The 24,385-nt window shown below is 38.6% G+C and overlaps 1 pseudogene; it reads right to left on the bottom strand.

Moving 5' to 3' along the window:
• Positions 1–2,483: 2,483 nt before the first annotated feature.
• Positions 2,484–4,548, bottom strand: LOC117077843 (annotated as a pseudogene).
• Positions 4,549–24,385: the final 19,837 nt, after the last annotated feature.

Genomic DNA, 24,385 nt, shown 5'->3' with positions numbered 1-24,385 from the left:
GGCCCATGTTTTAATGGAGATATTTGTTTTTATCTTGTTGAATTGTTTAAATTCCTTATAGATTCTAGATATTAGACCTTTATCAGATGCATAGTTTGTGAATATTTTTCCCTTTCTGTAGATTGTCTATTTACTCTGTTGATAGTTATTTTGCTATGCAGAGGCTCTTTAATTAGGTACCACTTGTCATTTTTGTCTCTGTTGCAATTGCTTTTGGAGATTTAGTCATAAATTCTTCACCAAGGTTATGTCCAGAATGATATTTTCTACGTTTTCTTCTAGGACTCTTATAGTGTGTGGTCTTACCTTTAAATCTTTAATGCATTTTGATATAATTTTTATATATTGTGTAAAGCAGGGGTGCAGTTTCATTATTCTACATATGGCTAGCCAGCTATTTCAGTAGCATTATTGAATAGGGAATGTTTTCTGCATTGCTTGTTATTGTCAACTTGTCTAAGATCAGACAGTTGTAGTTGTAGGTGTGTGCCTTATTTCTTGGTTCTCTATTTTGTTCCATTGGCCTATATGTCTATTTTTGTACCAATACCATGCTGTTCTGTTACTGTAGTCTTGTAGCATAGTTTGAAGTGGAGTATTGTGATGTTTCTGGCTTTGGTCTATTTCTTTGCAATTATCTATTCAGGCTTTTTTGTTGTTGTTGTTCCATATGTATTTAAGAATCGTTTTTTTTTTCCAGCTCTATGAAAAATGACATTGGTATCTTGATAGGAATAGCACCGAATCTGTAGATTGCCTTGGGCAATTGCAATGATATTGATTGTTCCAGTCCATGAACATAAAATGATTTTCTATTTGTTTGTGTCATCCTTGAGTATCTTCAGCAGTGTTTTGAAGCTTCTCCTGTAGAGATCTTTCACCTTCTTGGTCATATGTATTTCTAGGTATTCTATATTTTTTGGCTGTCGTAAATAGAATGCATTATAGATTTCACTTTCAGCCTGAATGTTGTTTGTGAATAGAAATGTTACTGATTTTTGTACATTGATTTTATATCCTGAAACTACTGAAGTTATTTATCAAGTCTAGGCACCTTTGGGTGGTGTCTTTAGGGTCTCTAGAAATAGAATTATATTATCAGTGAAGAGAGATAATTTGACTTCCTCTCTTCCTATTTGAATGCCTTTTATTAGGTTGGTGCAAAAGTAATCGCGGTTTTTGCCATTAAAAGTAATGGTGAAATCCACTACTACTTTTGCAACAACCTAATATTTCTTTCTCTTGCCTGATGCTCTGGCTAGGGCTTCCACAACTATGTTGAATAGGAATGGTGAGAGTTTGTATCCTTGCCTTGTTCTCGTCCTCAATAAAATGCTTCCAGTTTTTGCCCATTCAGTATGATGTGGATTTTGGGTTTGTCATATATGGCTGTTACTATTTTGAGGTACGTTACTTCTATGCCTAGTTTGTTGAACATTTTTATCATGAAAGGTTACTGGATTTAATTGAAAGCCTTTGCTGTATCTAATAAGATAATAATTTTTTGTTTTTAATTCTGTTTATGGAGTGAATCACGTTTATTGATTTGCATATGTAGAACAAGCCCTACATCCCAGGAATAAAGCCTTCTTGATTTTTGTGTTATTTTGCTCTGTATAATGTGAAAATGAGAAGATGCAGTCCTCAACTTAGTATTCAATACTAGTAAGGGTTAGGTCATCAAAATCTGTGTTTCAACAGTAGGAAAGCTTGCTTTCACATTAAAAAACAAAGCACGTATTGCAAACATTATGTAATAATGATAAAATTACAGAAGAAAATATATTCAGACTGACCCATAGCATTCACACCACACCAGAATTTTGCCTGGAACAAAACAGTGAATTTTATCCCAAAAAGTAGGTTAGGTCCATGCTCACTAAAAACTTCAGTCTCAGACCCAGTGAAGGAGGATAAAATACATAGTGCATGTATAACATACATTACATATACATTAACCTTCTTTAATGCCCCCACCAGGGTTTTGAGGGAAGGAGAGATGAAACGTGGACTTGTGCACTCACAAAGGCACAATTTTCTTCCAATTATAAAAGGTCAAACATGTGACCCTTAACTATGTCTTGGGCAATAGCTAAGATTTTATCTGTGGGACTCCACCTTTGAAAATCACAGCAAAAATCAAAAGGAAATAATTTGATATAAAATATTCAAATTTCTCAGTATGAAGACTTCCACAGAACAGGAGAAGGAGACAATGAAAATAAATTTTCTTTAAAATAACATTCCCTCATTTTGTCCCTGACACTCAACACTCAAAAACAAGTCTGTATAAAACTAGAAATACAGAAAAGGACCAAGAGAGAGTTACATTTCAAAGTCTTAGGACCAACTCTGAACTTCTGTCCTCATCAACACCCTTGCCTATAGAGCTGAGGGCTCCCTGGTCCCCTGGAGAAAGTGAGTGGTCTCAGATCTCTCACTGAAGCAGGGGTGAAGATGTCCCAAGTCACTCACTGTCAAAATTAAACCCAGTAGATGCCCTGCTTCTTCTTGGTTTTCTCATGCCAGAAGGATTTGCCTTTGGTGAACTTCAAAACCTGATTGGCTCGTTCCCCCAGTCTCTGGCTGCGCCTCTGTTGGCATCAGCGGAGTTCTCTGCCACCTCAATTTCCTCCTCCCTGACCCTTAGGAATGTGGGTCACGCCCTTTTTTCTTCTTTCTTCCTTTTTGGAAATGTGTTAGGGGTCTGAAGCTTTATTTTCTTGCCTGGAGGAGTCTCTGCCTTTTTGGCAGCCTCATCTGCTTCCACTTCTTTCCTGAACCCAGCTTTGAAACTACCACTGCTGCCTTTTTTTCTTCTTCCTCCTCTTCCTCCTCTTCGCTGTTCTTAGCTGCTTTTCCATTCTGGGCAGTCAGTGCAGAGGTGCCATTGGCCTTGGGGACTTTTGGTCTTGCAGAGTCCTTGCCCTTGGGCTTCTCTTCCTCTTCCTCACTGGAGTCATCAGAGAAAGAACTGCTGCTGCTCTCAACCTTTCCTTTCTTTGTGGAGGCTGGCTTAGAAGGGGCTGTCCCTCCTGCTGCCTTCTGCAACTTCTTCTTAACTGGGGATTTAGATAGCTTCTCTTCCCCTCCTCCTCACTGCTGGAGCTGTCTGAATGAGAGTTGCTGTCCTTACCACCCTCAGGAGCCTGCTTGGCAGGCAGATATGGAGCTGCTTTGTCAGTTACCTTGGGCTTAAGGGGGGCCACAGTTATCTTTGTCTTCTCCTCCTCACTGGAACTGCTCTCTTTCTCACTAGAGCTGCTGTCAGCCTTTCTCGTCAGAGGCTTCTGGCCACTGCTTTCAGGTTGCTTGAGAGTTGCAGCTGGCTCCGCTGCAGGCGACTTGGTAGTGGCAGCTGGCTTATTTGAGGAATTCTTGTTGGTACTGGCTAGCTTGGAAGGAGCTTCATCATCCTCGAAGCTGTTGGAGTACGAGCTCTGAAGAGCTCTCTGCTGCTTTCTTTGCTGTAGGTTGTTTAGTATTTGCTTTAGAGACCACTGACTTAGCAAGAGTTCATCCTCTTCCTCCGAACTTGAATCAGACTTGTCGCTGCTGTCTTCACTGCTTTCGGAAGGCTGTTTCTTCTCCACAGCTTTCTTGGGAGTCTGGGTTCCCAAGGGGAAGCAGGAGTGGGCACTGAACTTTAGGGACCTCAGTTTTTTTTTTTTTTTTTCCTACTATTTTCTACTATTTTTCCTCCTCACCGAAGGAGTCCTCGCTGCTGGAATTTTTGGTAGGGGTGGCAGCTGCTTTCACTGGGACCTTGAACCACAACTTGCTTTTAATATACAGTCTTCTTGGGGATGGCTGCCGCCCTCTCTTCCTTTGAGTCATCGCTGCTGCTGCTGCTGCTGCTGTTGCTACTGCTGTTGCTGTTGCTGTTGCTACTGCTGTTGCAGCTGGCTGCTTTGCCATTGACTACTTTAGGTGCTGCTTGAGCTGGAGTACCTGATGTGGCTGGGACTTTAGCCCAAGCTTTAGCTGCTACAGATGTTGTCTTTGGTTTCTGGTTTTTTGGTGCCTCATCCTCAGAGCTTGAGTCAGAATCAGAATCAGAGTTCTTAGCTTTCTTAAGAGGAGCTTTGCTGTCTTGGCTTGGGGCTTAACTCCCTTCTGGACAGACTTTTTCTTTTTGTCATCGTCCTCATCATCACTGGATGCTTCACTGCTGCTGCTCTCTGATGCTTTGGCAATAGCCTTCCCCAGAGGCTGAGACAAACTTGCTCGCAGCCTTCTTACCTGGAGGCCCTTGAACTTCTTCCTCCTCCTTGCTGCTGTCCTCACTATTGTCACTGGATGAAGTCTTCTTCTTACCTTTCTTAGTCATTGGTACATTTATTTGCCTGGAACTTTTGCTTTGGGGCCTTAGCAGACTTGAGACAGAAGCTATAGACATCCAAGAGGGAAGAGGCATTGGCATCCCGCTGTGTAGCTCCTGTAGGTTTGGTGAATATATTGGCCACCTCCAAGAGTTGGTTATCACACAGGAAGTCGAGCACAAGGGGATACAGGTCTGTGGGAATCACACAAGCCAGTGTCTGCCATCCTCTGGGCAATACACGTGACTACCATTGTCTATTGGTGCTATTTTTAAGTTGCCTACTTAACAATTATTTAGGGCAATGCAGCGGGTAATCAAGAGATTGACAGTCTAAAGTGTGGGAGACAAACTATTTGAAGACTAGCAAATAAAAATCTTACAATCTGTAAGATATGCTTCTGTCTATGTTTCTACTTGCTTAACTTGTCTATAAACTTATGTCTTTAGATTTCGGCCTTTGAGGGCCATGACAAGACCTAGCTTCAAGCATTGTTTGCCTTGGTCTCTGCATCTAATACATAAGTAAAATTGGTTACCTCTTAAGTTTTTCACTAAAACTAAGGCCACTAAGAGTTAGCATTGTCATTAAAACATGTAATTAAAACTAGTAGATATAGGGAAAATTCTATATGCATTGTGCACACAAAACGTACAATGTATTTTGGGATTTTTTGTAAAAGTGTTATAAAAAGGCATAGGAATGTGGTTTCTCTTAAAGAGAAAGCAATTTTGCCTAGTTTAGAGAGTTTAAGAATTGTAAATTAAACTGGTAAGACAGAATGGCTAAAACTAAACAGATGCAGAAAGTTGGAAAGTTGGAAAAGAAAGTAAATGTTGTCCTAAAGTAAAGTGATAGAACAAAACTGAAGCTTTAAGCAAGTTGTAGAAGGTTTATGAAAAAATTGATCTTGTGAAAGGAGTTCTGTGTGTCATCAAGTTGGCTACAATTTAAAGGGATTATTTAGTTTTTCTATACACTGAACATTGATGTCAAAATCACACTTACACGGTGCCAGAGTCTGTACCCCTGTGTCAGAATAACAAGGCTTTCCTGGAAAATTGATCTCTTCTTCAATTAAAAAAAATACAAACTTATAAAAGGCTTATGGAAATCTTACCTTATGATCACACTGATTGAGATTAGATATATTTGTTATAGGATTTTATTAAAATTAACTTCAGTGTTAATAATACACTAATGCAGAGGTAAAATTTAATTTTCTCTTTTGAAAAAGATTTTCATGTAGTATTAAAGATAGTGAAATATTTCTTCTTACCTTTTGAGTAAACTGCAGAGAAAGAGGGCAGAGAGAGAGACAGATTCAACTGGCATCAAGCTGTTTTTATTATGTCTTATGGTTTGGAAATTGGAGTATCCTCTCTATTAAAGAGTAAAGGTTTTTGCTCTTGAAAATCTTTGAACTATCACTTTGGCTAAATGGCTAAATGAGTTACTTTACAGTGACCTATGATCCTACTTTGCGACATCAAGTGTTTTAAATCTTTGATATTTGACAAACTTTGCAAAATCATATTCTAAATTCGGCCTTTAGCTTTGGATGTTAGGGTCCTTAAAATTCAAGAGAGACATATTTGGCTTATGTGGTGTATTAAAGTTATACAGGAGGCTTTATCAAATATGAAATGAAGTTTAACTTTCTTTGAGTTATAGTTTATATAAATGTGTTATTAATGTGTTCCAGATTGTATGAGATTTCTATAATTCTGATGTCTTAATGCTATCAGTAATAATTATGATTATTATTGTAATTGCTGTATTCCACAGCAATAACAAAATTTCCTTGTTAATTGTGTCTCTAACAACAGCTGTTCTAATATTTTTGTCATGCACACACAATTGTTGTTTTACTCTGCTGCAGTCCAAAAGCTTATTTAGGAAAGTTCATGAAAAGCACTCTGATGCTCTTGAATGCAGGTTTCTGATAATGTTAAAGGGTTTGTGTGTCTGGACTAGAGAGAAACCTTCCAGGACTCTCAATGGAGAGCTGATGTGTTCATGAGGCCTGCTGGCCCAATATCATGTAGTACAGGAGCTAACTGCATGGGACTAAACTGGTAAATAACAGAAAGCTTTTTAACAACTTTTTGGTTTGAAACGTTGCCGATTCTTTTTGTGTTTCTTTCCAGAGTTAAGAAAACTTTTCCTGTTGAGCTATTTATAGCTGACCACAAATTGAGAAAGTATATATTTATTCTCGTGAGCAAAAGTTAAAGCATATTTCTTTGTACCTGATTTCTCCAGAATTGGGAAACTATTTGCAAGTTTTCTTATTTTACAACAATATAGTTGTTTGCATATGTTCAATAAGAATCTATTTTCCTGGCCAGGCACAGTGGCTCACGCCTGTAATCCCAGCACTTTGGGAAGCCGAGGTGGGAGGATCATGAGGTCAGGAGTTCGAGAGCAGCCTGACCAACATGGTGAAACCCCATCTCTACTAAAAGTACAAAAATTAGCCGGGTATGGTGGCGTGCGCCTGTAATCCCAGCTACTCAAGAGACTGAGGCAGGAAAATTGCTTGAACCTGGGAGGCAGAGGTTGCAGTAAGCCAAGATCATGACACTGCACTTCAGCCTGGGTGACAGAGTGAGACTCCGTCTCAAAAAAAAAAAAAAAAAAATCTGTTTTCTTTTGTTAACAGGACACAGTTGGAGACACTGGTTACTTTACCAAGGTTTTGTCTGGAATGGCATGTTTTCAGATATGACCAGACTGCTTTAAGGGGTGGAGGCTGACTTTAGAGAGAAACAGTAAAATACCCTAAAAAGACCAGCCTGGTATCTTTTCTATGTGATTCCTTTAGAAGTTTCTGACCTGTTTTAAGTAAATGTCCCTTTTTGACAGGCTCAGGAACCCAGGTAATTTTGGTACCTTGAGATGCAAATCATTGGTCAAGTATAAATCTTTCTAAAGTTGTTTTACAAATAAATTTGTCCCGCTATGATTTGTCTTTTGTAGAAATGGGGGAGAAAAAATATATTGTAAAATTATAGCTAGCTACCCCGCTGGCTAGATAGATAGATAGATAGATAGAGATATCCAACACTTTTGTGCCTGCCTAGTGATGTATGGATTCCTCAAAAAATTCTTTGAAACATCTGATTAAAACTACAGTCCAGAAAAATCTATAAGGTTGCTGCTGAAGACTAAAAGAAACTAATGTGTAGACTGCTCCAGACATACAACAGAGTCAATGTACAACTAAAAGAGTTAAAATAATGATTGCCTAAATAACTGGTTGGATTGAGAAGGTGGTGGTATAGCCTGAATCAGTTTCCAGGATTACCTTCTGTTTGTTGCTATATATAATTTGGCCTTGTTTATTCCCATCTTCTTTTTCTTTCTTTTTTTGTCACCATTTTTCTCTATTGGATACAAGACTTGACAACTTCTTAGTAATGAGCCTTCCTAAATATGTAGGAACTAACTTTCAAGTAATAATCATCAACAACAAGGGAATCAATGAAACAATAACCAGAGACTCACTTTTTTAATGATGTTTTCTTCCAAGGATTTTGAAGAATAGAGACAAATATGAAAGATAATAGAATCTCAGGACCCCAAACTCACTATGCCAAAGGGAAAGTTAAAAGCTTAGAAACTGAGTCACCTATGGTGGTTTCCTTTTGTTCCTAAACAGATATTTTATAACCCGGTATCATAATCTCATTTTCTCTATTTCCTCTTTTCACTTGTTTACTTTATCTTATGTAAAATGCAGATTTACTGAGCATGAGATAATGCATAATTGACTTTTTCCTCTACTCCCCTTTTTACATATAAGGTGTAAACTTACTGAGGCTAACCAGAGTCTCATAATAATGCAGCTATCTGTCTCACTGCCCAACCTTCATCTCCTTTTTTCTGTTCCTGCATGCCTTTTCCTCTTTAAAAACAGAAGTTGCCAATACCCCTTTCAGGAAAAGTGTGGGTCAAAAATGCTCCTGCAACTTGAATTCTTTCCCATGCGCACTCTCAATCTTGGTTAAATAAACCCCTATTGATTGAGACCTGCCTCAGTCACTTTTTGTTCACACCTCTGACAATAGGAAACACTAAATACAGCTTAATCTCTAGTCAGATGTAACATAAGGCTTCACTTTTAAGGTCTATTTACTTCAGCTCCCTTTACACAGTACACCACATCTGGTTTTCAACACAAAGTTACAAGGCACACTAAGGGAGAAAAAAACACAGCTTGAAAGACAAGCCTCAGAACTAGACTCATATAATGATAGCAATGTTGGAATTAGTATACTAAAAATTTGAAATGACTATAATTAATACAATAAAGGCTGTAATGAAAAATGTTTGAAAATGTGCAGAAACAAATTGTAATTTAGCAGAAAAGTGAAAACTCTATAATTGAAAAGAAAATAGAAATGTTTAAAAAGTAAATAACAGAAATAAAAATGCATTTGATAGACTCAGCAACAGACTGGAGAAAACAGCAACATCAAAAAGAATTACTAAGCTTGAAGAACTCAATAGAAATTTCTCACACCAAACAACAACGAGGAAAAAAATTAGAAAAAAATAGACTGGAGTGTCTAAAAACTGTTGGAAAATTAAAAAATTGTAACATATGAATAGTGGAAAGATTGAGAGAGAGAGAGGAGAGATGAAGAAACACAAAAAAATATATATTTGAAACCAGAATGACTTTCCCAAAATTAATAACAAGTATAAAATAGCAAACAGATCAAGGAAGCTCAGAAAACACCAATCAAATTAAAGACCAAAACCTTTAAGCCTACCTGTATTACATTCAAATTAAATCATATACACAGAAAATTTCAAAAAAGCTACAGGCGGAAAACAACTTACTAATAAAGGAGTAAAAATAGTAATTACATACATAATTTTCAGAAATCATGCAAGGCCTCTACAGTGGGCTGTCCGGTCCTCTTCTGCAGGGTTGGTGGGACACCACTGAGCAGAGCTGGAGGCCCTGGCTTGCCCACAAATATCCCAATGATGAGTGCAGGCACCAGTAGTAATAGGGGTGGCTGGGAGGAGCCCCTGGTGAAGTGTGTTGAGGTCTCTGCTGGGAGGTGAGGGGGCTGTACTGGCTCTTTCTCCTAAATAGGCAGAAATGTGATTTGTTTCCTTATCACACCTCTGTTTCAGGACTTATGACTCCTAGTTCAGATGCACACTCTAGTCTATCTCCAGACTGCAATGTGGTTGAGAGCCATGGGGGAACGCTTGTTTTGCAACTCTCCATGGGAGCACTTTCAGGTCATAACCTTGTCACTCAATCTGATACAGACAGCTTTAAGACTCACCTGCTCTCTGACGTGGCAGTACTGATGCTTCCTGTAAACAGGAGACACCACCTTTGGGCTTGTGCATGTACATATTTGTTGTGGTGGTGCCACTTTGGGGCCCATGTGAGTGGGTGTTGGTCATGGTGTTGTCAGCTGGTTGGATCAGCCTGAGCTTAGGCCCTGGGGGAAGTGGTCAGGAGCCAGAAAAGTTGGAACAGAGTAGGTAGTTCCCCAGCTCCCAAGCCCCTAGATGGCCTACTGGACAGCATGTGTGACTCCTAAGGGGCAGGACCAGAGTCAAGATAGTCCAGAATTCAGGTGCTGGCTGTGATGGAGTGGGCTGGTCCCTAGGTCACCAGGCAAACTCTTAGGCAGGGCAGGTGGAATGCTTCAGTGGCGAGAGCCTGAGGGAATATTACAGACATGTCAGAGTTGGGTTTTCATAAGGGCTGTGGGCCATAGGTGAACTGTTCAGTGGGGACAAGAGTGCTATGCTGTGAGCCTTTCACTGGAGAGGTCAGGACCCCTCAGCTGGGGCAACGGAGACTGGCAGCTGCTGGGCACACAGCACACTTGCACTTCCCTCCCAGCCAAATAATGCTGAACTTCACAGCTGCAGGCATGCAAAGGTGCCAAGCATATTCTGTTACCACTGGGAGTTTTCCCCTGATGAAAGCAGAGCCAAGATCCACCATGGTGTTCAGGTGGGGGCAAGGTTCCTGCACTGGAAGCCCAAGCTGAGGCATGCCTGGCTTAGAGCAGTGAGAGTGGGTGGGGGGAGTCACATGGTTTACAACCTGAGTGGTTGCAAGAGAAGGGCAGAGCTGTGCCTGTCTGAAGAGTTCAGGCTGGGGTGGAGTTGCTGTGCTGGAAGCCCTGATGGGAACTTCGCCTGTGGAGGAGGAGCATAGCCTTCTGACGACACTATGGCTGCAGCCTCTAGCAGGAATATTGCACTGAACTGGGCTGCTCAGTGATCCAGGACCTGTGGGGCTCCATGTGGGCTTGAGCAGCCCCTCTGCAAAGACTCCCAGCAGCTCTCTGTGTTGGTCTAGAGGCCCGGGGCTGGAGCTATGGGGATTCCGCCATGGCCAGGGTTGCAAAGGTCCCTGTTGGAAATGTGAATCCCCTGGGGACTCTCCCTCACTCACCTTTTGGGTGCACACTAGTCCTGGGTGGGTGGCTGCCCAGCTTCAGTCCTTTCTGGTCTCTGTGGGTGCCTTGCTTCCTTGGTAAATCCTGACACGGTCTCAGACGATCCCCTTAAAGAGCTAGTATTTACTCACCATTATGTTTCCTCTTCATGAGATCGCTACACACTAGCTGCTTCTAGTAAGCCATTTTGGACCAAACCCTAAATATCAAGCTTTTAAAAAGAATAAAAAGCCATCTTATCAGGTACACTTGAAATACAAATTTTGAATTTGGAAACTGTGTTTTGTCTGAGAGGGAGGCTTGCTGGCATGACTTGGCCTGCAAAATTGACCTACTTTGATCTTTCTAATTAAACAAGACTTTTGAACTTCTTCTCTGTAAATGAATTCTTCAAAATGGTCATTAATGATACTCCTCGTATGTCTTTCTTCGTATTTTTTGTGTTAAATAAAGATTGACTTGCCATCAGTAACCAATGTAAAACTAATACAAAAGCACTGTCTAGAGTAGCCATAAATGTACTGGTCTGTGTATACCCGGAATCTAGGAAGTAAATAATAATGTTATGGCACTCATTATTACATTGGATAGCAGAGCACTTATTGACACCCAAAGCTTCAGCTGAAACACAGAATTAAATGGCTTCTCTAATTAGATGACTCCGCTAGAAAGAAAGGTGCAAAATTTATGGAAGAGCATTGATCGCAGTGCATTGGCCCATTATTACTCAATTCTGAACAATAATGGATGTGTTTTAATTAATTCTCTATCTCCCTATTGAATTATTGGACTCCTCACTATGTTTTCCATTGCTTGAATTACATATGGGAGTGATCACCTGTCTGCTGCTATAGGTGTGGAATATGGGAATCAGTTCTTTTCCTCGGTTTGTTCTTAGACAGGCAGGTTTGATTTTGTGTCCGGACAGCAATTCCAAGACAGTCAGCACCATTACTCCCAGAATTCTATTTCTAATCACAGGACAATAAATTTCTAATTAGACACCAACTTATGTAAAATAAACATGTAGCAGAAAAGCCAGGAAAAATTAAGTTAGGTTAGAAGTTAAAAGTAGCTGGGCATGATGGTGTACACCTGTAGTCCCAGCTACTTTGGAAACTGAGATAGGAGGATCATTTGAGCCTAGGAGTTCAAAGTCAGTCTCAGCAATACAATGAGACCCTCATTCCCTTCCAAAAAAGTAGCCAAACAGAATTATTAATTCTTCCTTATCTAAACCTCAAATTTTGTTTGTTTGTTTGTTTGTTTGTTTGCAGGCAGAATCTCACTCTGTCACCCGGGCTGGCGTGCAGTGGTGCGGTCTTGGCTTATTGCAACCTCCACCTCCTGGGTTCAAGCGATTCTCCTGCCTCAGCCTCCCGAGTAGCTGGGACTACAGGCGCGTGCTACAATGCCTGGCTAATTTTTTTGTATTTTTAGTAGAGACGGGGTTTCACCATGTTAGCCAGAATGATCTTGATCTCCTGACCTTGTGGTCCACCCACCTCACTCTCCCAAAGTGCTGGGATTACAGGTGTGAGCCACCGTGCCCAGTCCTAAATCTCAATTTTTAAATCAGCAATGTGAGTGCAACCATATTTGATAATTTAGTTTTTCTGCTTGTGTTTTGCTTGTGTATTATGTCTGGGAAGTTGACATAATATATGGCCATACTTAAGGAGCCATGAAATCCTCAGTTAATATGGTATGTATTAGATGCTCAATAAGTAATTGTTGAACAAAATTTTAAAAATTAGAAACTGAAGAAGGAATTTCCTGAGAAATTTCGTCAGACAATTATCAAGCAGTTACTATGTATATCACAGTATTAGGCCTTGGGGATGCAAGGCTGATCTTGCATGCTCACGTTTTCAAAACTAGACAGATACAGTTTGGAACATGTAGAGCTGTTGATATATTTATTAACTTTCCACAGTAGAATACATTATAGTGGTCCACAAACAGAGTAGGGGATTGTATTAATCATGTTTTAATTTTTTTCTGTATTTTATGATGCTTTGACATCTTGGGGCCTTGTTGGACTAGGGGAAGAAATGCCTCCTCAAGAGTTACCTAATTCCCAAAGATAGCAAACAATTTGCTTGCAAGAATTTTTTTTACAAGTAAAATCAGTCACAAGACCATATCATATCCACCTCTTTTTATCAGTTTCCTGCAGTCTGTGACACTATTCCTCTGCCCAGGTCTAGGTTCTGGACAACTAGGGATCAACCCTGTAGCCCAGAGTTTGCCAAATTATTCAAACTATCCAATTCTAAGCCTGCTCAGCTTTCTTACCCTGCCTCTCCCACTCTTTGCCACAAAAACAACAATAAAGACTATAAATCCTGGCTTTCTCTCTCTTTTCTCCATATCCTGACCTACTCTGGTGTTTCCTTCATGTGACCCTACATGAAGCTGCATGTCCCTCCTGTGGGCAACTGTGAGTACCTATCTTCCGAATGACAACTGTCTCCTAATCTATTGACCACACCAAACCTGAATAATAAAACCTACATTTCAAAATAGGAATGGTAAATTCTCCTGGCATACGATTGGGTGGACACGCTGGCATTTAGCAGCTCTTAATGAACCCTTATCCATTTCAGGAACTAGAACCTAAAAGTATAAACTGATTCACTTGTTCAGCAGCAATAAGAAAAAGAAAAATTATAAACTGAGAAGACTTGGGAGCAGCAGCATTCTTCCTGTTCTAGTCCAAGGTAGAAGAGGGTATGAGATCCTAATGGACTGATTTGGAATGGTAGCTCTGCAAGTTACTTAACCTTATTTAAGCCCTGATTTCTTTATCTGTAAAGTAACATTAATAGGAAGAATGCTAGGACTAAAGGAAATGATGTATTGCATCTTACTTAGAGACTGCTAAAAATTTCCTCATCAATTTGATTCAGTTGAAATGGTACATATTGAGATTCTGCTGAGGATTCATTAGCTCCCTTCTATGCTTGTCCCCTGGATATTTTCACTGTGCTTTTTTAAACCAATCAATCCTTCACCTAAGTATGTATCTTTGACATTATAAAATATACAATTGTTTTCATTATATCTTAATCTCGGCACGCAGATGACTATGGCCATTTGTTGTTGTTCAAAAAACATTTATTGCATCTGTTTTAGAACTGAGAATTTCATGACCCATTTTGGTGACACAGCAGCCTAACATAATTTGCTCAATTCAGGTTTAAAGTATAAATCTGTCCCACATCTTCCACACCCTTATAATTTCCTTTCACTTTCATTTTACGTCATTTTTAGTGTTTTTTTCTCTAAAGTCAGTGGTTCTCAAACAGGATGTGTAGGCATCATCAGATTGATATTTTCTGCTTCCAAAATTATGATCTTATAGACCTATGGCAGGGACCAAAAATCTACATCTCTAACAGGTTCCCAAATGATGTCTATGTTGCTGTTTCTTGACTACACTTTGAGAACTACTGCTCTGAGACAGTGATTCTCAATGATGACTGAGTGTTAGAATCATTTGTGAGCTTTCTTTAAAAAATTATCGGAGATTTTTTAGCAGTCTTTAAATGTTTCTAGGTATAGAATCACTATCAGTGAAGAGAGATAGTTTGATTTCTTTTCCTACTTGGATGCTTTTTATTCTTTTTTCTTGACTGATTGCTCTGGTTAGGACTTCTACTACTATATTGAATAGGAGTGTGACAGTGGGACAGTGGGTGTCCTTGTCTTGTTGCAGTCTCAAGAGGAGTAGTTCCAGCTTTTGCCTATTCAATATAATGTTGGCTGTGGGTTTGTCATAAATGACTCTTCTTTTTTTCAATGCCTAGTCTGTTGAGAGTTTTTAACATGAAGGGATGTTGGATTTTATCAAAAGCTTTTTCTGCATCTATTGAGATGATCATATGATTTTTGTTTTTACCACTTTTTATGTGGTGAATCACATTTGTTGATTTCTCTATGTTGAACCATTCTTGCATCCAAGGAATAAAGCCTACTTGATTGTGGTGGACTAATTTTTTTATGTGCTGCATGATTCAGTTTGCAAAAACTTTGTTGAGGATTTTTGCACCTATGTGCATCAGAGATATTGGCCTGAAGTTTTCTTTTTCTTTTTTCATTATGTCTACTGGATTTCATTAAGTCATCAGGCTGATGCTGTTTCCATAGAATGAGTTAGGGAGGAGCTCCTCATCCTCAATTTTTTGGAATAGTTTCAGTAGATTTGGTATCCAATCTTCTTTGTATGTCTGGTAGAATTCAGCTGTGAATTCATCTGGTCCGGGACTTTTTTTAATTGGTAGTTTCCTTATTTCTTATTCAACTCTGGAGCTTGTTATTGGTCTACTTGGGGCTTCAATCTCTTCCTCATTCAATCTTGGCAGATTGTGTGCTTCCAGAATTTTTTCCACTTCCTCTAGATTTTCTAACTTGAGTACATAGAGTTGTTCATAGTAGTCTGAAAATCTTTTGTATTTCTGTGAGATCAGTTGTACTATTACCTTTGTAATTTCTGATTATGCTTATGTGAATCTTCTCTTTCTTTTTCTTTATTAATATGCCTACTGACCTATAAGTTTTTTGAGGTGGGGCTTTATTTCTGAGGTCATTATGTTATTGATCTTATGTATGGATTTTTGCATCTTAGTTTCATTAATCTTTTCTCTAGTTTTAGTTATTTCTTTTCTTCTGCTAGCTTTGGGATTGGTTTGTTCTCTTTTTTCTAGTTCCTTTAGGTTCACAGTTAGAGGGTTCATTTGAGACATTTCTGACTTCTTGATGAAGGCATTTGGGGCTATAAACTTTCTTCTTAATACTGCTTTGGCTGCATCTTTGGGATTTGGGTTAAGTTTTGTCCTTATTTTTCAATGATTTTTAATTTCTGCTTTAAATGAAAGAAATCAGATATGACACAAATAAATTTTAAAAATTCCATGCTCATGGATTGGAAGAATCAATATTGTAAAACAGCCATGCTGTCCATAGCAATTTATAGATTCAATGATTCTTATCAAACTATCAATGTCATTCTTCACACAATTAGGAAACAAATCTATTCTAAATTTCATATGGAACTAAAAGAGCCCAAATAGCCAAAGCCATCCAAAGCAAAAGAACAAAATTGGGGGTATCATACTGCCTGACTTCAAACTATACTATAAAGCTACATTAACCAAAAGAGCATATGACAGGTACAAAAACAGACACATAGACCAATGGAACAGAGAGTAAGCTCAGAAACAAAGCCACACACCAACAACCATCTGATCTTCAACAAGGCCAACAAAAACAAGCAATGGAGAAAGGGCGCCCTATTCAAGAAATGGTGCTGAGATAGCTGGCTAGCCATAGGCTACAGCTAGAACCTTACCTCTCACCATGTACAAAAATTAACTCAAAATAGATAAAAGATTTTAACGTAAGACTTCAAACTATAAAAATCCTGTAAGACAACCTAGAAAATACTCTTCTCGACATCAGCCTTGGCAAAGAATTTATGGCTAAGTCCCCAAAAGCAATTGCAACAAAACCAAAAATAGACAAGTGGGACCTAATTAAATTAAAGAGCTTCTGCACAGCAAAATAAGCTGTCAACAGAGTAAACAGACAACCTACAGAATGAAAAAGATATTCACAAACTATGCATCTGACAAAGACCTAAAATCTAAAATCTACAGGGAGCTTAATCAACAAGCAAAAAAAAAAAAAAAAATCCGCTTAAAAATTGGCAAAGGACAAGAACAGACATTTTTCAAAGGAAGGCATAAAAGTGGTGAACAACATGAAAAAATGCTCAACATCACTAATCATCGGAGAAATGCAAATCCAAACCACAATGAGAACCATCTCACACCCATTAGAATGGCTATAATTAAAAAGTCAAAGTACAAAAGGTGCTGATGAGACTGTGGAGAAAAGGGAATGCTTAATACACTGTTGGTGGAAATGTAAATTAGACCAGACACTGTGGAAAGCAGTCTGGAGATTTCTCAAAGAATTTAAAACGGAACTACCATTCGACCCAAGAATCCAAAAAAAAAAACCCAAAGAAAAATAACTCCCTCTATCAAAAACACATAGGTATGTTCATCACTGAATCACGACACTATTCACAGTATCAAAGACATGAAATCAACCCAGGTGCCTATGAATGGTAAACTGGATAAAGAAAATGTGGTACATCTATACCATCCAATACTATGCAGCCATAAAAAGAATGAAATCATGTCTTTTGCAGCAACATGAATTCACCTGGAGGCCATAATCCTAAGAAAATTAATGTAGTAACCAAAAACCAAATACCGCATGTTCTCACTTCTAAGTGGAAGCTAAACATTGACCACACATGGACTTCAATACAGAAACAATAGACACTGCAGACTCCCACAGCAGTGAAAGAGGGAGGGGCGATGGGTTGAAATACTACCTTTCAGGTTCTATGTTCACTACCTGGGTGATGGAATTCATACCCCAAACCTCAGCATTATGCAATATCTCCCGTATCTAACATAAAAGTTGAAATTTTCACTTTGGGAGGCTGAGGCGGGCGTATGATGAGGTCAGGAGATCGAGACCATCCTGGCTAACATGGTGAAACCCCGTCTCTACTAAAAATGCAAAAAATTAGCCAGGCATAGTGGCAGGCACCTGTAGTCCCAGCTACTTGGGAGGCTGAGGCAGGAGAATAGCATGAACCCAGGAGGCGGAGCTTGCAGTGAGCTGAGATCGCGCCACTGCACTCCAGCCTAGGCGACAGAGCGAGACTCCGTCTCAAACAACAAAACAAAACAAAAAAGTTGAAATTTAAAAAAAATACTAAAAAATCTAGACCCCACATTTAACTACATAAGTGATCTGGGCCTGAGCCTGGACACCATTATGTAGTAAAAGTTCCGGAGATTGAGAACACCTGCTCTAAAGCAGAGCTCTGTGTAGGTCTTGGTAGGAAGGAGGACCTCTGCTTGAGGCCAAGGTCTACCATTGTGATTCAGGAGAATACTACTGCCAAACTAAAGCTGTAGAATTCTGATTCAGCTGGTGTTGGTACTTATTCATCACTGTTGTGGGAATAGCAGTTTTCCTGGTTTGGACAGGCCAACAGCATGCTTAACAATTTTGAACATTGCCTTTGATCTGCATCACCACATCTAATCTCCATTCAGCCCATGTACTGCTTGTCTGGTTCTGTACACTACCAGGCCTGGCCTGGCTCAACTCAAACTAGGAACCAACACCTAATGAAGTCAGACCCTCAAATCCTTGTATTCTTTGTTGCCTTGGTGTTGGTTGGCCTACTTAAAAATAGGAACAAATTGCAACAAGTTAGATTTTCAACTTCTGATTTTGTGGTTCTGCTTTCTGTTCATCATCTGCAGTTGTCCTCTTATATCTGAATGTTTAGTGTTATTCTCTACACTTACCTGATTCTTTCCCTCCAATCGCCATGAACCATCTGGTTCTGCTGCCTCTCACTGCCAGGGGTAGGCCTCTGTGCTGGGGCCAGGTACTCCTTCATCTCTGAAGCAGGAGCCACGGCTTGCTAGCCCAGCACTCTGCCCAACTTCTTCCTTGGACTATCTGATATTTAACACCCCAGATACAACCTTTGTCAGCATTTTCTAAAATCTAGACTATGCCATCAGTAACTAGGGAACAAATATTTTAGTAACTGATCTGTGAAATCTGTTGTTTCATTGATTACCATTTATTCAACTCCTATCAAACTCTGGGCTATTATCTAAATGCCTAAATGACACACGAAATATGCTTCATTTTAGTATGTAGTTTTTAGAGTTAAGCCTTAGTAAACCAAATGTCTTTCTATGTTATTATTTTTCTTTTATCCACAGTTTAAAGTGGGGCTTCTCAAACCATAGAGTGCTTAAGAATCATCTGGAGAGCTGGTAAGACACAGACTGCTGGACCCCACTCCCACAGGTTCTGATTCAGTAGGTCTGGGATGGGACCCAAGAATCTGCATCTCTAATATGCTTCCACATGATGTTGGTCCTGCTGGTCTACAGGCCGTGCTTTGAATACAGCACTGGCCTAAATCACAGATACCCCATGTTGGCTTGACAGCTCATATTTGAACTTCAGCTTGACTATTACTGAGAATTCCCAGCATGAAGAGCCTGTGACAGAAAAAGACGATTATTTGTTTGGTTCTCTTTATTTGACTATTATTTTTCCCATTTCCCGTTTCCCATTTCCCAGTGTTTCCTTTAATCCCTAAGTACCCGGAGATGCAGAACGCTTCTGTAGAATTTTATTGTCCTAGTTTTTACCCTGATGGATCATCTTTCAACAGACATGTGAGCTCTCAGCAAATGCATTATGTCATCTTTCTGAGTGCCGCAGAGAGAACTGATATGCCTTTGGATCTGATGTGAAGTGATGGCTTCAGTGTGCCCATCATGCTGCGACTCTGACTTGGGAAGGTTCCCAGAATTGTGACAGAAAACCCTGTGGCTGGGGCCCAGTGGGGAAGGGGCGGGCTTGTGATCCTGTTGCTCAAGCCTGTTGCTCCAAGCATGTGTGAGCAGATCTGTCTCCTCCCAGGCTGCCACATTCAAAAGTGGGACTTATTTTTAGAGACAAAATCATTAGTTCTTAGTCCCTCTCAAGATTCTTTTTTTCCCATTAAGTAAATTTTAAGAACCTGGTTTTTATAAGAAAATTTTCAGGATTTTAGAAAAAAAAATGGTAATGATTATAGCCTTGGTGCAATGAACCCATTTGCCTCCCTTCTAGACAAAGGCAGACTTCCCACAGCAGTCACTGCCTAAAGTTCCTAGGCCCTACATTAAATATCCAAATCAGCTTGATCTTCCACATCTTATTAGAAAAGCCCCTGCCTCTTTTGATTATCTGGGTCTTGTAAACCTAGGATTTCAAAAATCAACTTATTGTATGTTGAACAATTGCTTTTTAAGCTTATTGCAATATCTTATAATGGACTTCTAGTAAATAAACTTCTGTCTTACATATGTAAAACTTTTTTCTTAAGAACAAAAAATGTTAATAGACATTCTCTATATTAAAGCAGAAACTACTGGACATTTATCTAATCTCCTGAAATTCATGGTTATAATACAAGAATTTTAACACGCTTTCTTTGCCCCTAGTCAATAGATGAGATTTTAATAGTTTTTATACTTGAAAATCCACTAATATTGTCCATTTTTGCTTTTGGTTAAATTGTATTTGTAAATTGAATGGTGATGAATTAGAAAATTAATATTGTTAAAATGTTCATAATACTCAAAGCAATATACAAGTTCAATGCAATTTCTTTCAAAATTGCAATGGCATTTTTAATAGAAATAGGAAAAAAATCTTAAAACTCATATAGAACCACAAAAGATCCCAAGAGCCAATTTATTCTTGGACAAAAAGAACAAAGCTGGAGGCATCATACTGCTTGAATTTTAAATTATACTGCAAAGCAATAGTAATAAAAACAGTATTCTCCAATGATAAAAACAGACACATAGACCAATGGAAGAGAGTGGAGGGCCAGATATAAGTCACACATATAAGTCAACTAATCTTTGATAAATATACGATGGAAAAAAGACAGTCCCTTTAACAAATTGTGTTGGGAAAACTGGATAACCACATGCAGAACGATAAAATTGGACATATATTACACCATAGATGAACATTTACTTGAAATGGATTAAAGACTTAAATGTAAAACCCGAAGTCATAAAATTCCTAGAAGAAAACACAGGAAAAAAGTTCCATGACATTGTTCTGGGCAATTACTTTTGGATATAACCTCAAAAGCACAGGCAGCAAATGCAAAAAATACAGAAATGGGATTACATCAAGCTAAAAAGCTTCTGAATAGCATAAAACAATTAATAAAGTGAAGAGACAATTTATGGCATGGTAGAAAATATTTATAAATCATACATCTGATAAGGAGTTAATATCCAAAATATGTAAAGAACACATGCAACTCAATAGCAAGAAAACAACCCAATTTTTAAAAATGGGCCAAGGATCTGAATAACCATTTTTGCATAAAGACACACATGTATGTGAAAAATTGCTAAACCTCATTAATCATCAGAAAATGCAAGTCAAAACCCCAGTGAGATATCACCTAACTCCAGTTAGAATGGCCAGTATCTGTAAGACAAAAGATAAATGTTAGCAAGGATGTGAAGGACATGAAACCCTGTATACTAGGAAAGTAAATTAGTGGAAAACTATAGGAAGGTTCCTCAAAAAATTAAAATAGAATCACCATTTAATCCAGCAATGCCTCTTCTGGGTATATATTAATAAAAACTAAAATCAGTATTCCCAAGAGAATCTTCACTGCCATGTTTATTGAAGCATTATTATTCATAATAACCAAGATATGGAAATAAACGAAATGTCCACAAATGAATAAAGAATACACACACACACACACGAATATTATTTAGCTATTAAAAATAAAATCCTGCCATTTGTAATAATGTGGATAATCCTGAAAAAAAATTGTTAAGTAAAATAAATAAGACACAGAAAGACAACTGCTCTATAATATTAATCATATGTAAAATCTTTTTTTTTTTTTTTTTTTGAGACAGAGTCTCGCTCTGTCTCCCAGGCTGGAGTGCAGTGGCCGAATCTCAGCTCACTGTAAGCTCCGCCTCCCGGGTTTACGCCATTCTCCTGCCTCAGCCTCCGGAGTGCTGGGACTACAGGCGCCCGCCACCTCGCCCGGCTAGTTTTTTTGTATTTTTTAGTAGAGACGGGATTTCACCGTGTTAGCCAGGATATGTAAAATCTTTAACAGGTGAGCTCACAGAAGCAGAGTACAATGGTGGTTGCCGGGAGCTGGGGATTAGAGGAAATGGGAAGATGTTAGTGAAAGGGCTCAAACTTTTAGTTTTAAGATGAGTAAGTGCGGGGATCTAATATGCACAATGGCAACTCCAGTTAGTAATACTAAGAGTAGTCCTTAAATATTCCTTAACCACCCTCCCATACACTATAGTAATTATGTGTAGCAATGAAAATGTTAATAAAATTAATTGTGGTAATCAGTGTATAATATATATGTGAATCAAATAATTATGCTCTACATCTTGGATAGACAAAATATGCAATTTGTGATTTATACCTCAATAAAACTGGAAAAAAAACATAAAAGAACATGTACCTGTAAATGTGTAATGAGGAATGTTCTCATTTAGAAGCCTATTTAAAATTCATAATCAGCTTGCGGCTGATAAGGCCCAGCAACTCCCTAGAAGAAACGGCATAATGCATTTCATACCACCCTCTCTCACTACAACTATAACATCTTATTTTCACAATTTAATCTTATTAAGTGACACTGAGACCATCAATTTTAGGTGAGCAGGAGATAGATTTTGTAAAGAAATACAAGGAACTCAAAGGGAAGCAATTTTAAAATGTAACAGCATAAAGTCCAAAGGGTTTCTGTGGTCCAAGGCTGGAGGAAGGGCCCATCATTGTAAAGCAGCCAACTGTAGCTCCTCTGTTTTGCTGAGATGATGGAGGAGGAGAGTGAGGTTATATGAGTCCAGGTCAGTCTTTTCTTCTTAAAAGTTTAGTGTGGCAAACGAAGACGGCCCAAACAAGAGAATTCAGTGGGATGCTGCTGTGTCAGTTTCTGGACCCAGAGCTTAAGAGGTGGGAAGCTTCCACTATTTGTCTTTTGGAACACCTGTTCTTGGAACCAAGCCTCCACAGAAGCACAGCTATATTATATGTGCCTTTGCAAGATGTTTGGATGCATTCTCAGCAGAAAGTAGAGTATAAATATACAAATACACAAAAGAATGTTACAAATGCAAATGTAAAAGGCAACAGAGTAATTCAGTATAATAAGAATGAACAGTTTGAGGTCCAGCACTTGTTAAGTCAGTCTACAAGTGCTGAAATTATGCAAAAGGAAAGGTGTTTTTTAGGAGGACCTGAAACAACTTTTTTTTTTTTTTTTGAGACCACCGCACCTGGCCCTAAAACAACTTTTTAATTTTATACACTCTCAACTCATCTCAAGCCTATTCCCAGTAGAAGCACTGAGCCTCAAACGGCGGTCAGAATGTTGTCCTGAGTAAACAGTTTCAAGTGATAAATCAGGAATCTAGGTCACATATGTAGTAGAGGTGTGTTCTTGTGTATATGGACATTCTAATAACCCACATCAATGTGGCTTTTAATAATTCTTTCTTTTATAAAAATTGGATGAATGTTTATTTACTCTAGAAACATTATTGAGAGCCCAATGATAGTTGAAGTTGTACTTTATAGTATATATTTTCTAATAAGATATACTTTTGCTAAAAGAGACAGCTGCCTATGGTGATACTTTGCTTTTGCGTAATTTAAGCTATCTGTAACACTGCAAACAAGATTAAAAAATGAGTCTATCAGCTGGGCGCGGTGACTCTTGCGTGTAATCCCAGCACTTTGGGAGGCCGAGGCAGACGGATTGCTTGACCTCAGGAGTTCGAGACCAGCCTGGCCAACATGGTTGAAACACCATCTCTACCAAAAAATACAAAATTAGCCAGGTATGGTGGGAGGTGCCCGTAGTCCCAGCTACTGGGAGGCTGAGGTGGGAGAATCGCTTGAACCCAGGAAGTGGAGGTTGCAGTGAGCCGAGATTGAGCCACTGAACTCCAGCCTGGGCGACAGAATGAGACCCTGTCTCAAAAAAATAAATAAGTAATGATTCAATCCCCTTCACTGTGCAGAAATAAGTAGATTCTCAGTAATTGCGACGAGTGTGACTCATTTCTGAGGAAGAGGACTGTTTTAAACCCTATTTTTATATAAAAATAATTGTTATTTAATGTAATTAAAAACATTAAAATGGTAAATAATTTGAGTTCGGTGTTTTATATATTCAAATAAAGCTAGAAGGTATTTTTAAGGAAGACCTAAAACAATTTTTTTATTTTATATTCTCTCAACTCAACTCTGCTTTCTTTCATTGTTTCATATCAGCCGTGCAAACATTCAATACTAAATAATGAAGAGATAGAGCTAAACAGATAATAAACTTGAATGAGGTAAACTTAATCCGGGTACATAGAACACATCATTAGGGCATATAATCTTACTAATAGTTTAATCTGACAGATGCCAACTTCAAATTAATAACTTGAAGGTAATTAATAAAGAAGAGGGAACCACTGCCTTTGTAAGAAGAACATAAAGTAGAGAGAATCACTGTGAGTAACATGGAAACCTACATTTTTTATATATTTTGAAGTTTAGAAAAAAATGATTTCTCCCATTTTGGGTAAAAAAAAGTTTTTCTTTAATAAAGCATGTAAAACCTTAAGATTAAAATTAAATTTATTTTTAAAAGACATAAAATATTTTATGTGAGTGGTTCTCATAAAATAGATCATTTCTATTAAAAATAAACATGGCAGTGATATAATTGAAGATGATGTTGTAGAGGCATCCAAGATCCTGCCCCCACTTGCACACTGACACACAAATTAAAAATAAATAAATAGGGGATGGGGGGAGCGATGGCATTGGGAGTTATACCTGATGTAAATGACGAGTTGATGGGTGCTGACGAGTTGATGGGTGCAGCACACCAACATGGCACATGTATACATATGTAACAAACCTTCACAT

The sequence above is a fragment of the Trachypithecus francoisi genome, unplaced genomic scaffold, assembly GCF_009764315.1.
Source record: "Trachypithecus francoisi isolate TF-2019V2 unplaced genomic scaffold, Tfra_2.0 Lachesis_group6, whole genome shotgun sequence".
NCBI classification, from domain to species: Eukaryota; Metazoa; Chordata; class Mammalia; order Primates; family Cercopithecidae; genus Trachypithecus; species Trachypithecus francoisi.
This window is presented reverse-complemented; position numbering and strand designations above follow the sequence as displayed.